The following is a 14,024-nucleotide window of genomic DNA, read 5'->3' as shown; positions in this document are numbered from 1 at the left end:
CTGGACATCTTCTCAGACTCACTAGCTTAGAACCATGTAGCTTTTGTCACTGTTACAGAATTCCCAGTGTAACTTCAGGCCCACAGACATTAGTCCACCCTATACACTATGACTTATTCTCAACAGATAACCAGACAACCTAGTATGTGTAGCTGAACTGGTGTTTTGTTCCTTAGGTAATAATATCCATATGATTCCTTGATATTGAGATGAGAACTACTAATTTGATAGGTGATTTGGGGAGAGAGGAATGAATAAAGGAAACTTTGAAACTTCGTTTCAGTTTGTTACCACCTGTTTAGGTCAGGTGCCTGAGATAGAGAGACACTTAAGAAGGCTTTTAAGATACATGAGAAGTTCCTCCCTTGAAGAGAAACAACTGAACCCAGTTGCTACATTTTAACCTTATAAATAGTATTTACTCTAGCCATACTAACAGTTTTTACATTTAGACATCACCTTCCAGTGTTGAAGTTGGAAAAGCATCAGTGAAATTTTATGTTATAACACCTATCTCAGAATGGAGTTTCCCTGAGAAATGAACAGGATGCTCCTCTGATATCAAAGCAGTTAGGAAGAACCACAAAGCACAAGGACACTGCTTGCAGAAAGTCCCACTGATAAACACCTGAGTTCCAGGGGTTCAATAATGGTGTCTCATTTTCCTCATATGGTACCTGTTCAGTTCTCAGTCTGAACTGCACATAAGAGTGCCAAAAGGTTTAGATTTAGTCATGGAACTAAATTTAATTTAGATGGGAAATACCTCTTTATCCTCATGAGTTCTGATTCTGTTCAGTAAGTCTTGTATGGTCTCAAAACTCTACATTTTAAACATTCTAACTTTGTATTTGACGATGCTAATTCTGGTGGTCTGTGGACCACACTCGGATACCCCAACAATATAGCTCACTTTTTAAAATACAGTTTTTGACACTGTCTCCCAATAATTGTGATTATAATCTCTTCAAGGGTGTTATCTGAGGCTTTTAAAATTCCTTGAATATTGCTGTTCTGAGAACCAGCCTCCAGCAGCTCAGGGATTTGGGGTGGAATTCATGGAGTCAATGAACTTATCACTCAATTGACTTTTCTATCTGAGGAAGTAAAACTTAATTCTCTGGGGCCGGCAAAGGGGGGGATAAACTTAACTCTCTGAGGCTGATGAAAAAGGGAAACACACATACACACACACACACACACACACACACCCCTCCAACATGTCAGGATCACACCTAGCATGCTGATGAATGGGAGCCTTCAGCAGGTCAGAGAAACTGAAGAGGAGATATATGGCAGATATAGGGCAAGCAAACTATAGGACAGACAGACAGACACATGAGGACTTTTCAGAGGGTGGAAGCTGAGTTCTTCATTTTATTATTCTTGCTCCTGCTTGTTCTACTCTATTTTTTCCTCTTTTTCTACCTTGGTGTTTCCCTTCTGTCTCTCCTGATGTCTTCTTTCTAATTCTGTTTTTTCCTTAGAGCTTACATATCCCAGCAAAATCTTTCAAGCAGGATAAAAATTACAATGTGGTTACAATCTATTTTTCAAGTGAATAATTACAATGAATACAAGTAAAAAACAGTATGTTTTCCATATCACTTACTTGATTAAATATTTTATGTATTACTAGTGAAAAACAAGTTGTTCCAAGAACCCTTATACATACAGTCATACCCAAGCAACTTGTTATAGATTAACAGACATAAGCAAGCAAGGTATTTTTCACGGTCTGTTCTTTTGCTGACAGACTGCATTTTGTCATTACAAAGAAAGGACCAATCATTTTATTATTTACTTCAAAATGAAATCTTATAAGAAATCTTAAAAGAATTAAAAATCTAAACTTTTATATATGGAAAAGAATCAGTCATCTCTACTAAAATCCTCAGGGTGCATACTTGTTCATCAATAGTTTTTTTATATCAGAAATCTGAGGGCAAAAATGGTAACAAGGAATTATTCATCACCCTTGATGACCAACCCATCCTATCAAGAAAAGTATTTCAGTCAGCAATAGCCAGGCTACCATTGTTCCTGCTCCCTGACCTCAACAAATCATCTATAAGCTACTAAAACTATGTTCTTCTAAACTTTAAATTGTTTTCCAAGATTTTCTACCTCAAAGACACTAGCAAAAACATCTTAACCTAATCTTGAGTCATATTTAAAGCTTTGTTTTAGCTATGATGCACACGAAAACCCCATGAACACATCTTGAGCTAATTTAGCTCCTGGGACTCAATTGTTTTTCTGAATCATTAACCTAAGCGGCAGCTTATACAGCTCCTCAAGAGAAACTAGCTGTGTGACATTTCCTTGTTCTTATTTTCTACCCTCTGTAACCTCTGATTTATCAGGGCTGGGGGCAACACCATATCTTGCTTTTATATGTATTAGTTTTCGCACTGAGCTAACCTCTAACATAAACCCTTAGTATATTTACTAAAGAACCTCAATCATCAAAATTCTATTTAAACTAACACTATTACTGCATAAAATATTGCTTCAGTTAAACAGTACAGCTTAGAAGGAAATCATCTTCATAATAATACACAGGTAAAAATACCAAGTAGGATGGGGTATTTCCAGGAGATAATCACACTACATTAACGGCAATGGGGATCTCCCCACACCCATTCATACCGTGCCAGATACAAGACACAAATGGCAGCAGCTAACATGCAAAGACACAGCAGTGGCAAGAGACATACTGGGGCCAAGGGTTTCTGAGCCTTGCCTACCTGAGATTCACCCATCAGTGCCTGGCATGTTGGTGGGCTGATCCCCTGAAGTCAATTGCTGTTCCTCTGACATAGTCACTAGCTCTTGAATAATCCAATATATAACAAGAACATCTGTATAAAATGCCGACCTCACAGAGATGTCACTATGTTAGGGACATGAAGACCCCAGCTCATTCACCTTCCTCCCAACTTACCCAGAATATCTCAGGGTGACTCCAGGGCTCTGGTCCAAGATCCTGTTCCCATTTATTCAGTATTGACAAAGGAAAAACAGCCTCTGTAGTTATCACCTGTGTCTCTACCATCCCTGCTCACATTTCTCATTCTGCTCATCCCTGGGACTAAGGGGCTCTGCATCCCAGAGGAGTCTAGATCCTGGAGGAACTCATTAAATAGACAAAATATTATTTAAGACCTCTCTAGGACAAATTCTCTTGGAGTCCTGTAGCAGTGACTGATTAGTCACTGATCATGTGCTGTTGTACTTTGGAGGCCATGGGGATAATGAACACATCACTGAGAGATGCTTATTCCTTATCTGTCTAGGGAATCAGCAGTTGTCCTTTATGCTGGATCCTGTACTTGAGAAGAATAGTTTGAGAGGTCTAAGAAGAAACAGGGACCTTATTGTGCAGAAGACTCTAAAATATCTTAGAATCATTAAAGCTTAGACTCTTATCATGTGAACAAAAATCTATCACTGGTCTTTGAATACCACTGTGAAAGAGACATATTTCAGAAATATTTCAAGGGTAGCAAAATATTTCACTACAACAAATTCCCCCATAAACATATTCCAGCTAAGAGACAAACCTTCAACTACAAGGACCCAAGCATATGAAGACACACAGGAAGGACAGGAATAAGAGAAAAGAGAGACTCTACCACATCCTGTTCAATTCTTCCTCCAGCTAAAGAGAAAGGAAAATGAATTTGTATCTTTTTCAGTTACTTCTGGCTTCTAACTTCTCTAGGAAAATCTTAATAGTACCCTCCACCATCATCCTAACCAGTCTTCTTGTATCTTAGATACCTTCCCAGTGTCAGCTTTTCCATTTGATCATGAGATTATAGTTGATATTTGTAATGTCCTATTCTATACTTATCCTGAGTCACCTTTTCATCATGTCAACTAGATTTGGCTTCAGTCTTCAAGAATATGAATCTTCAATGATATTGCCTTCATTGCTAGAATAGCTGCTATTAATTTGTTGACACACAAAAAAAGATCCTATGTTTGACTTTATTCTCTTAGTAATATACAACCATGTGTTTACAATATTTAAGCCTTCATATAACAGTAGTTTCCAAGTTGAAATATTGTAAAGAATTTTGCTTAATTCTTTATACATTTATTTTGGAATTTTCTACAAAGTGAAAAAAGCAACAAACTCCCTCTAAAGTTATTTAATATTTTGTGCTTTGAAAAGCCCTACTAAACAACTTATTTTAGCATTTATTTACCACATTAATCTAAATGACTTGTAAAGGCTAGTCAGTGTAGGATGTTAGTAGGACCCAAACAAAAGATTTTCCTAAGCAGGCCAGTTAAGAGTTATATGGGAAGGAGAAACTTGTCCAACTCACAAATCCTTATTTGTGAATAATGCAAGCACTATAAGGTAATTAATGCAAACCACCCTTTGTTTTAAAAAGGGATGGGTAGAATCTAGTGATCAGCAAAATGTCTATGTTTTGTGGGGCATAAGGCTTACACAGTTTGAGAAATACTGTTAATAAATTAAGTATAAATTCAATTATAAATAGGATGAAAAAAGAAATCACATGCCGGGTGGTGGTGGCACATGCCTTTAGTCCCAGCACTCGGAAGGCAGAGCCAGGCAGATCTCTGTGACTTGGAGGCCAGCCTGGTCTACAGAGCAAGTTCCAGGAACGGTGCAAAGCTATACAGAGAAACCCTGTCTCAAAAACCGAGAGAGAGAGAGAGAGAGAGAGAGACAGACAGACAGACAGACAGACAGACAGACAGAGAGACAGAGAGACAGAGATCACAATTATGAATCTTTAGGTTATAAACAACATAAACATCATTAATATACAGAAAAATACTAGAATTATTGCTATTCACTCAGGGTTTGGTACACTCTGTTGTGCAGCTATTTCCTCTGAATTGATACATTCCTTCCTGGATGGGAGAAGAGGCTCAAAAGATTTAGGTAGCTAATGAAATTCACAAGACTCAGAAAATCACAAGATTCAGGCCCTTCCCACAGTTACATAAGCAGAAAAAAAAACTGTTGCAGAGCTGACACTCTTTGGCTAAGGTACCCACTAAATGTGCAGAGAACTCCAGAGATGAGCTTCTGTGAGTCATCAGCTATGCTGGGTAAGCTTTTCCATGATGCAGCTGCCCCTGACCCCTCCACGCTCCTATGTGTAACTTCACACACATGCTCTTTATATTATTAAAAAATCACTGAGAATCACTATAAAACATGCTATCTTAGTCATATTTCCAGAAAACAAAAACAGAATTCATCTTGGTTCCTAAAAACAATGACTTTTAGATTTCTGAGTAAAATAAACATAGAGCACTTCAGCACCCAATTAAAGAACCAGCAAATAAAAAAGAAACAGCTCTATTAATTCAGCTACTCAATACTCCTACAACAGGGAAGATGGCCATGTGAGAGTGGATGGCTAGATACTAGGGGATCATGATATTTTCCACAGGTACTTTAGAAAATGGGATTTAAATGGTCACACAGTGCTCACAAAATTGTACACTTAAACAAATTTAAAATAATAACTTCATGCAATACAACCAAACAAGGAAATAATCAAAATAAAAACTCAAACACTAGAAAGTCATGTGAGAAGATTGATGTAAAAACTTATTTTGATGTAAGAAATTCTAATATAAAAATGTTATACTAGCAAATGAAAATAAGTAATAAATATAAGCAGAATGCCTTATCTAAAAAACAAAGTTGAATTTAAGGACACTAGCAAAAACTCCCAATATGTATTACAGTAAAGGAGATAAAAGGTGGCCTCATAGAAGTAAATTAGCATCGTAGTTGCCAGATATCAGGAAGGATATGGGGAAGGGAGGATGGGAGGAGATGATAAATAGGTACAGATGTGCTTCTGGGTAAGAGGACACTTTTCAGACACTGTATTAGCACAGTTGGAGGACTACCATTGGAAGCAATTCATTGCTTATTTTAAAATATCCAGAACAGAGGCATTTGAATGTTACCTATACAAAGATGCTAAACACCTGTGATAAAGGATGCAACAGCTATACTGACTTGATCATTACAAGTATTACAGTATGCTTGTACTGAAACCTCATACTCTGCCCCAACACTGTGATATTATTCTGTGGCTCTTCAAAAAGGATGCTTTTAAGTCAGGACAGGTTAGAAGATTATGTTGATATGCTAATACATTTAGAAAAAGAATGTGGATTATGGGAACATTTGATGTAAGAGGCATAGGTCAATGGAATAAGATCTTCTCAGAAAGACTTGTATAATGGAAATGTTAAGACACTGAAAAAAGAAATTGACAGTACCAAAAGACAGAAAGACCTCCAATGCTCATGGATTGGTAGGGTTAATATGAACATAGCTATATTATCAAATGCAATATTTAGACTCAATGCAACAACCACAAAATTATAACACAATTCTCCACAGAAACTGAAAAAATATTAAATTTTATATAGAAACACAAAAGTTAAGATGATCCCAAACAACAAAGAAATGGTTGAAGGTATCACCATACTGGATTTCAAGTTATGCTATAAAGCTATAGTAGTAAAAATATTATAGTACTTGCATAAGAACACATACATTGATTAATGAAATAGAATTGAGGACATAAACTCCTACAGACACCTGCTTTTTAATGAAGAGGCCAATAGTACACATTGGATAAAAGACAGCATCTTCAACAAATGATGCTGATCAAAATGGATAGTTACATGTAGAAGAATGAAACTAGACCCTCATCTTTCAATCTGCATAAATTCTATTCCAAATGGATCAAAGACCTCAAGGTAAGAGCAAAATATGAAACAGATGAGTAGTGTGTTTAAAAATAGAACTTGTGTCAGCCGCTAGCTTATTTCCATGGTCCTAGAGAAATCAAATCTAGGATCTCTGACTATTAATTAATTCTAGGCAAAGGCAGAACTGTACAAATGACACTGTTATTAAAAAAATTTCAGGAAGGTTCACAAATCCACTTGAAAGAGGAGAAATTATAAGAGTTAAGGAGACCCGCAGCTGTTCCCTGAGACACAGACTCCTCTAGCTCCGATTGGACAAAAAGTGAGTCTTGGTTCTCCTAGCCGATCACCCCAGCCTCTAGGCTTTAGGCCCAGGGGCACAACACATGTCCCATACCCCAACCCACTGCAGCCCTAGTTGCAGGCCAACAGGCAGGACTCCTGCAAATAGGCCTGACTACTATCACTCACCACCAGACGCTATAACCTACAAGCCCCACTCCACTGCCCAAACCTACCCATCCTCTGAGACCTGAGCTGGTCCCTGAGACACAGACTCTGCCAGCTCCAATTGGACCAAGAATGGCTCCCTGAGACATAGACACCATTTGCACTGATTGGAGGAAGAGATGGGTAGATGCTGGTGCAAGAATACATTCAACAAAATAAAGAGCAATATGGCACCACCAGAACCTTGTGGTCTACATCAGCAAGACCTGAACATTCCAACGTAGAAGAAATAGAAGTAAACAGCCTTAAAAATGACTTCCTGCCTGTACTGAATCTACCAGGTTGAATTCAATCCCCAGGGGAGTCTTTGCCCTGGAGGAGATGGGAATGTGGGGTGGGCTGAGAGGAAGGTGGGGGAGGGCGGGAGGGGGGAGAACAAGGGAATCCGTGGCTGATATGTAAAATTAAATTAAATTATAAAATTTTTAAAAAAGAAAATTTAAAAAAAGAAGATGATAGAGGCTTTTAAAGAGAAAATGAAAAATTCCCTTAAAGAAATCAAGGAAAAGACAAACAAAAAATTGGAAGAAATCAATAAATCCCTTAAAGAGAGCCAAGAAAAAGCAATCAAATAAGTGAAGGAAACAGTTCAAGACTTGAAAACTGAGGGAATGCTGGAAATGGAAAATCTGAGTAAATGAACAGGAGCTACAGATGCAAGTATAGCCAACAGAATACAAGAGATGGAAGAAAGGATCTCTGGCATGGAGGATACGATAGAGGAAATAGATTCATCAGTCAAAGAAAACATTAAAGCCAACAAAGTCATAACACAAAACATCCAGGAAATCTGGGACACCATGAAAAGATGAAATCTAAGATAATGGGGATAGAAGAAGGAGAAGAACTTCAGCTCAAAGGCACAGAGAACATCTTCAACAAAATCACGAAAGAAAATTTTCCCAACCTAAAGAAGGAAATGCCTATAAAAATACAAGAAGCTTACATAACACCAAATAGACTGAACCCAAAAAAAAGTCCCCTCAACACATAATAATAAAGCCACTAAACATACATAATAAAGAAAAAAATTAAGAGCTGCAAAGGAAAAGGCCAAGAAAAGGCAGATATAAGGACAGACCCATAAGAATAACATCAGACTTCTCAATGGAGACTCTGAAAGCCAGAAGGTCCTGGACAGACATTATGCAGACACTAAGACCATGGATGTCAGCCCAGATAATTATACCCAGTGAAACTCTCAATCACCATAGACAGAGTAAACAAGATATTCCATGATAATCAGATTTAAACATACCTATCTACAAATCCAGCCCTACAGAAAGCACTAGAAGGAAAAATCCAACCTAAGGAAGGTAGATGCACCCATGAAAACACAGGCAATAGATAATCCCACACCAACAAACCCCAAAGAAGGGAAGCACACAATACTGCCGCCAAAAAATAACAGGAATTAACAATCACTGATTATTAATATCCCTTAATATAAATGAACTCAGTTCACCTATAAAAAGACACAGGCTAACATAATGGATATGAAAACAAGATCCATCCTTCTGCTACATACAAGAAACACACCTCAACCTCAAAGACAGACACTACCTCAGAGTAAGGGTTAGGAAAAATCTTCCCAGTTAAATGGACTTAAGAAGCAAGCTGGTATAGTTATGCTAAAGTCTAACAAAATAGACTTCAAATTAAAACTAATCAAAAGAGATTGAGAAGGACATTACATATTCATCACAAGAAAAGTCCATCAAGATGAAGTCTCAATTCTGAACATTTATGCCCCAAATACAAGGGCACCCACATATGTAAAAGAAACATTACTGAAGCTTAAATCGCAAATCAAACCCCACATACTAATAGTGGGAGGCTTCAATACCCCACTCTCACCAATGGACAGGTCTGCCAGATAGAAACTTAACAGAGAAATAAGAGAACTAACAGATGTTATAACTCAAATGGACTTAAAAGACATCTATGGAACATTCCACTCAAACACATATACCTTCTTCTCAGCACCCCATGGAACCTTCTCTAAAACTGACCACATACTCAGTCACAAAGCAAATCTCGACAGATACAAAATAAGTTGGAATAAACCTCTTGTATATTATCAGACCACCATGGCTGAAAGTTAGAATTCAACAACAACACAAATAACACAAAGACTACAAACTCATGGAAACTGAATAATGCTCAATTGAATCACCAATGGGTCAAGGAAAAAATAAGAAAAGAAATTAAAGACTTCCTAGAATTCAATGAAATGAATGTACAACATACCCAAACTTATGGGACACTATGAAAGCAGTACTAAGAGGACAGTTCATAGCTCCAAATGCCTACACAAAGAAGTTGGAGAAGTTTCACACTAGCAACTTAACAGCACACCTGAACACTCACCCAGGAGGAGTAGATGCCAGGAAATAATCAAATTGAGGACTAAAATCAATAAAATAGAAACAAAGAGAACAGTACGAAGAATCAACAAAGCAAAGAGTTGGTTCTTTGAGAAAATCAACAAGATAGAAAAACCCTTATTCAAACTAATCAAAAGGCAGAGAGAAAATATCCAAATTAACAAAATCAGAAATGAAAAGGGAGACATAACAGCTGACAACAAGGAAATCCAGGGAATCATCAGGTCATACTCAAAAACCCACACTCCACAAAATTGGAAAATCTAAAAGAAATGGACAATTAAATCAAGACCAGATAAACAATTTAAATAAATCTATAACTCCTATGGAAATAGAAGCAGTCATTAAAAGTCTCCCATCTGGTGCCTGTGGTGTGACACCATGCGCAGCCTTGGTGGAGTGGGAAGGGGCTTGGACCTGCCTAGGCTCAGTGTGCTGGGCTCTGCTGACTCTCCATGGGAGACTTTGATTTGGGGGATGTGGAGGTGTGGGGTGGCTTGGGAGAGAGGGCTGGGGGTGGGAGGAGAAAGGAAATGGGATCTGTGGGTGGTATGTAGAGTGAGTAGAAAATTTCTTAATAAAGAAAAATGAAAAAAAAGTCTCCCAACCAAAAAAAAAGCCCAGGGTTAGATGGATTCAGTGCAGAATTCTACCAGAATTTCAAAAAAGAGCTAATACCAATACTCCTCAAACTGTTGCACACAATAGAACATTGCCAAACTCTTTCTGTGAATCTACAGTTACCCTGATACCCAAACTACACAGAGATGCAACAAAGAAAGAGAATACAGACCAATCTCCCTCATAAACTTTGATGCAAAAATACACAATAAAATACTGGCAAACCGATTCCAAGAACACATCAAAAAAATCATCCATCATGATCAAATAGGCTTCATTCCAGAGATGCAGGGATGGTTCAACACATGAAAATCTATCAATGTAATTCATCATATAAACAAACTAAAAGAAAAAAAAACCACATGATCATCTCATTAGATGCTGAAAAAGCCTTTGACAGAATCCAAAATCCCTTCATAATAAAGGTCTTGGAGAGATCAGGAATACAAGTAACATACCTAAACATAACAAAGGCAATACACAGCAAGCCAACAGCCAACATCAAACTAAATGGTGAGAAACAAAGCGATTCCACTAAAATCAGGAACAATACAAGGCTGTCCACTCTCCCCATATCTATCCAATATAGTACTTGAAGTTCTAGCTAGAGTAATAAGACAACAAAAGGAGATCAACAGAATACAAACTGGAAAGGAAGAAAGCAAACTTTCACTATTTGCAGATGATATGATAGTCTTACACAAGCAACCCAAAAATTCTATCAGGGAACTCCTACAACTGATAAACACCTTCAGTAATGTAGCAGGATACAAGATAAACTAAAAAAAAAAAAAATCAGTAGCCTTCCTATACGCAAATGATAAACATGCCTTTGGGCAACTCTAACCAAACAAATGAAAGACCTGTATGACAAGAACTTTAAGTCCTTGAAGAAATTGAAGATGATATCAGAAAATGGAAAGATCTCCCATGCTCATGGATAGGTAGAACCAACATAATAAAAATGGCAATCTTACCAAAAGCAATCTACAGATTCAATGCAATCCCCATCAAAATCCCAACACAATTCTTCACAGACCTCAAAAGAAAAATACTCAACTTTGTATAGAGAAACAGAAAACCTAGGATATCTAAAATAATCCTTTACAATAAAACAACTTCTAGAGGCATCACCATTCCTGACTTCAAGCTCTACAGTAGAGATATAATAACAAAAATAGCTTGGTATTGGCATGAAAATCGACATATAGACCAATGGAATCAAATTGAAAATCCTGACATTAATCCATGCACCTATAAATATGTGATTTTTGACAAAGAAGCCAAAACTGTACAATGGAAAAAAGAAAGTATCTTCAACAAATGGTGCTGGCATAACTGGATGTCAACATGTAGAAGATTGCAAATAGATCTATATCTATTGCCATATACAAAATTCAAATCCAAGTGGATCGAAGACCTCAACATAAATCCAGAGGAGGAAGTAGAAAGCAGTCTTGAAAGCGTTGCCACAGGAGACCACTTCCTAAATATAACACCAGTAGCACAGACACTGAGAGCAACAATTAATAAATGGGACCTCCTGAAACTGAGAAGCTTCTGCAAGGCAAAGGACACGGTAAATAAGACAAAATGACAGCTTACAGAATGGGAAAAGATCTTCACCAACCCCATATCTTACAGAGGGCTGATCTCCAAAATATATAAAGAACTCAAGAAACTAGACATCAAAATACCGAACAGTCCAATTAAAAAATGGGCTACAGATCTAAACAGAGAATTCTCAACAGAAGAATCCCAAATGGCCAAAAGATATTTTAGGAATTGCTCAACATCCTTAGTTACCAGGGAAATGCAAAACAAAACAACTCTGAGATACCATCTTACACCTGTCAGAATGGCTAAGATCAATAACATTGATAATAGTTTATGTTGGAAAGGATATAGAACTGGGGAACACTCCTCCACTGTTGGTGGGAATGCAAACTTGTACAACCACTCTGGAAATCAGTATGACAACTCAGAAAATTAGGAATCAATCTACCTCAAGACCCAATGAATACTACTCTTGGGTATATACCCAAGGGATGCTCAATCATACCACAAGGATACATGCTCAACTATGTTCACAGCAGCATTATTCATAATAGCCAGAACCTGGAAGCAACCTAGATGCCCCTCAACCAAAGAATGGATAAAGAAAATGTGTTACATATATATAATGGAGTATTATTCAGCTGTGGAAAACAATTATATCATGAAATTTGCAGTAAAATGAGTGGAACTAGAAAATCACATCCTGAGTGAGGTAACCCAGAGTCAGAAGACAAACATGGTATGTACTCACTCATAAGTGGATACTAGATGTAAAGCAAAGGATAATCAGACTACAACCCACAGCTCCAGAGAAACTAGGAAACAAGGAGGACACTATGAGTGACATAAGGATCACCTTGGGAAGGGGAAACAGAGATCTCTATGAGTAAACTGGGGATTGGGGGAAATAAAGGGGAGGGCATGGGGGATGAGAACATGAGGGAATTGAATAGTCGAGCTGGGGGAGGGATGGAGCAGGAGAGCAATGAAAAAGATATCTTGATAAAGGGAGACATTATGGGTTAAGGGAGAAAACTGGTGCTAGGAAAATTCCAGGAACCCACAAGGACAACCCCAGCTTAGACTACTAGCAATAGTGGAGAGGGTGCCTCAACTGGCCTACCCTGGCAATAAGACTGGTGAACACCCTAACTGTCGTTATAGAGCCTCCATCTAGTAACTGATGGAAGCAGGTAAGGAGATTCACAACCAAGCACCAGGCTGAAGTCCAGGAGTCCAGTAAAAGAGAGAGAAGAGAGATTATATGAGCAAGGGTGGTCAATATCATGATGGGGAAATCTACAGAGACAACTGAACCAAGCTCATAGGAACACATGAACTTTAGATCAACAGCTGTGGAACCTGCATGGAACCAGGCTAGACCCTCTGCATATGGGAGACAGTTGTATAGCTGGATCTGTTTGAGGGGGGGGCCTGGCAGTGTGATCAAGATCTATCCCTGGTACATGAGCTGGTTTTCTGGATCCCATTACCTATGTTCAGACACGTTGCTCATACTTGAGGCAGGGGGAGGGGCTTGGTCCTGCCTCAACTGAATGTATCATACTTTGCTTTCCCCCCTCCATGGGAGAACTTACCCTTTTGGAGAAGGTGGTGGGTTGGAGGAGGGCTAGGCAACAGGGGAAGTGGGAGGAGGGATGAGAGGGGGATCTGTGGTTGGTATGTAAAATGAATAAAACCATTTTTTAAATTAAAAAAAAGTATTAGAGGATGTGGATGACTCCAAGGACACAGCATCTTCCTGTAGCTGAAGGTTTTTCTGTGACCCACCTGGTCCCACAGCTGCTCAGACCCAAGTAAACACACAGTGGCTTATATTAATTACCAGCTGTATGGCCTATTGGCTCAGGCTTCTCGCTAGCTAGAACTTACACCTTCAATTAACCCATTTTTATAAATCTATACTTTGCCATGTGTTCCATGGCTTTACCTGTGTGCTGTTACATGCTGCTCCCTGAACAGCAGGCTGGTGTCTCCTGACTCAGCCTTCCATGTAGTGGGTAGCCATTCCAGCTTTGGTCTAGAAGTTCCAACCCCATTGAGGCTTCAGTAACTATCACACCTACAAGGCAGGGCCAAGAAAGGTGCATCTGAGATCCAGATGCACTGCCCTCTCTTGTTTCCTGGACTCTGGACGCGGGAGGTAGACCAAGCAGAGTTCTCCAGAGAACACCACCAGACTGCACTGGAATGGCT

This window comes from Peromyscus eremicus, chromosome 8a (assembly GCF_949786415.1).
Source record: "Peromyscus eremicus chromosome 8a, PerEre_H2_v1, whole genome shotgun sequence".
NCBI classification, from domain to species: domain Eukaryota; kingdom Metazoa; phylum Chordata; class Mammalia; order Rodentia; family Cricetidae; genus Peromyscus; species Peromyscus eremicus.
This window is presented reverse-complemented; position numbering follows the sequence as displayed.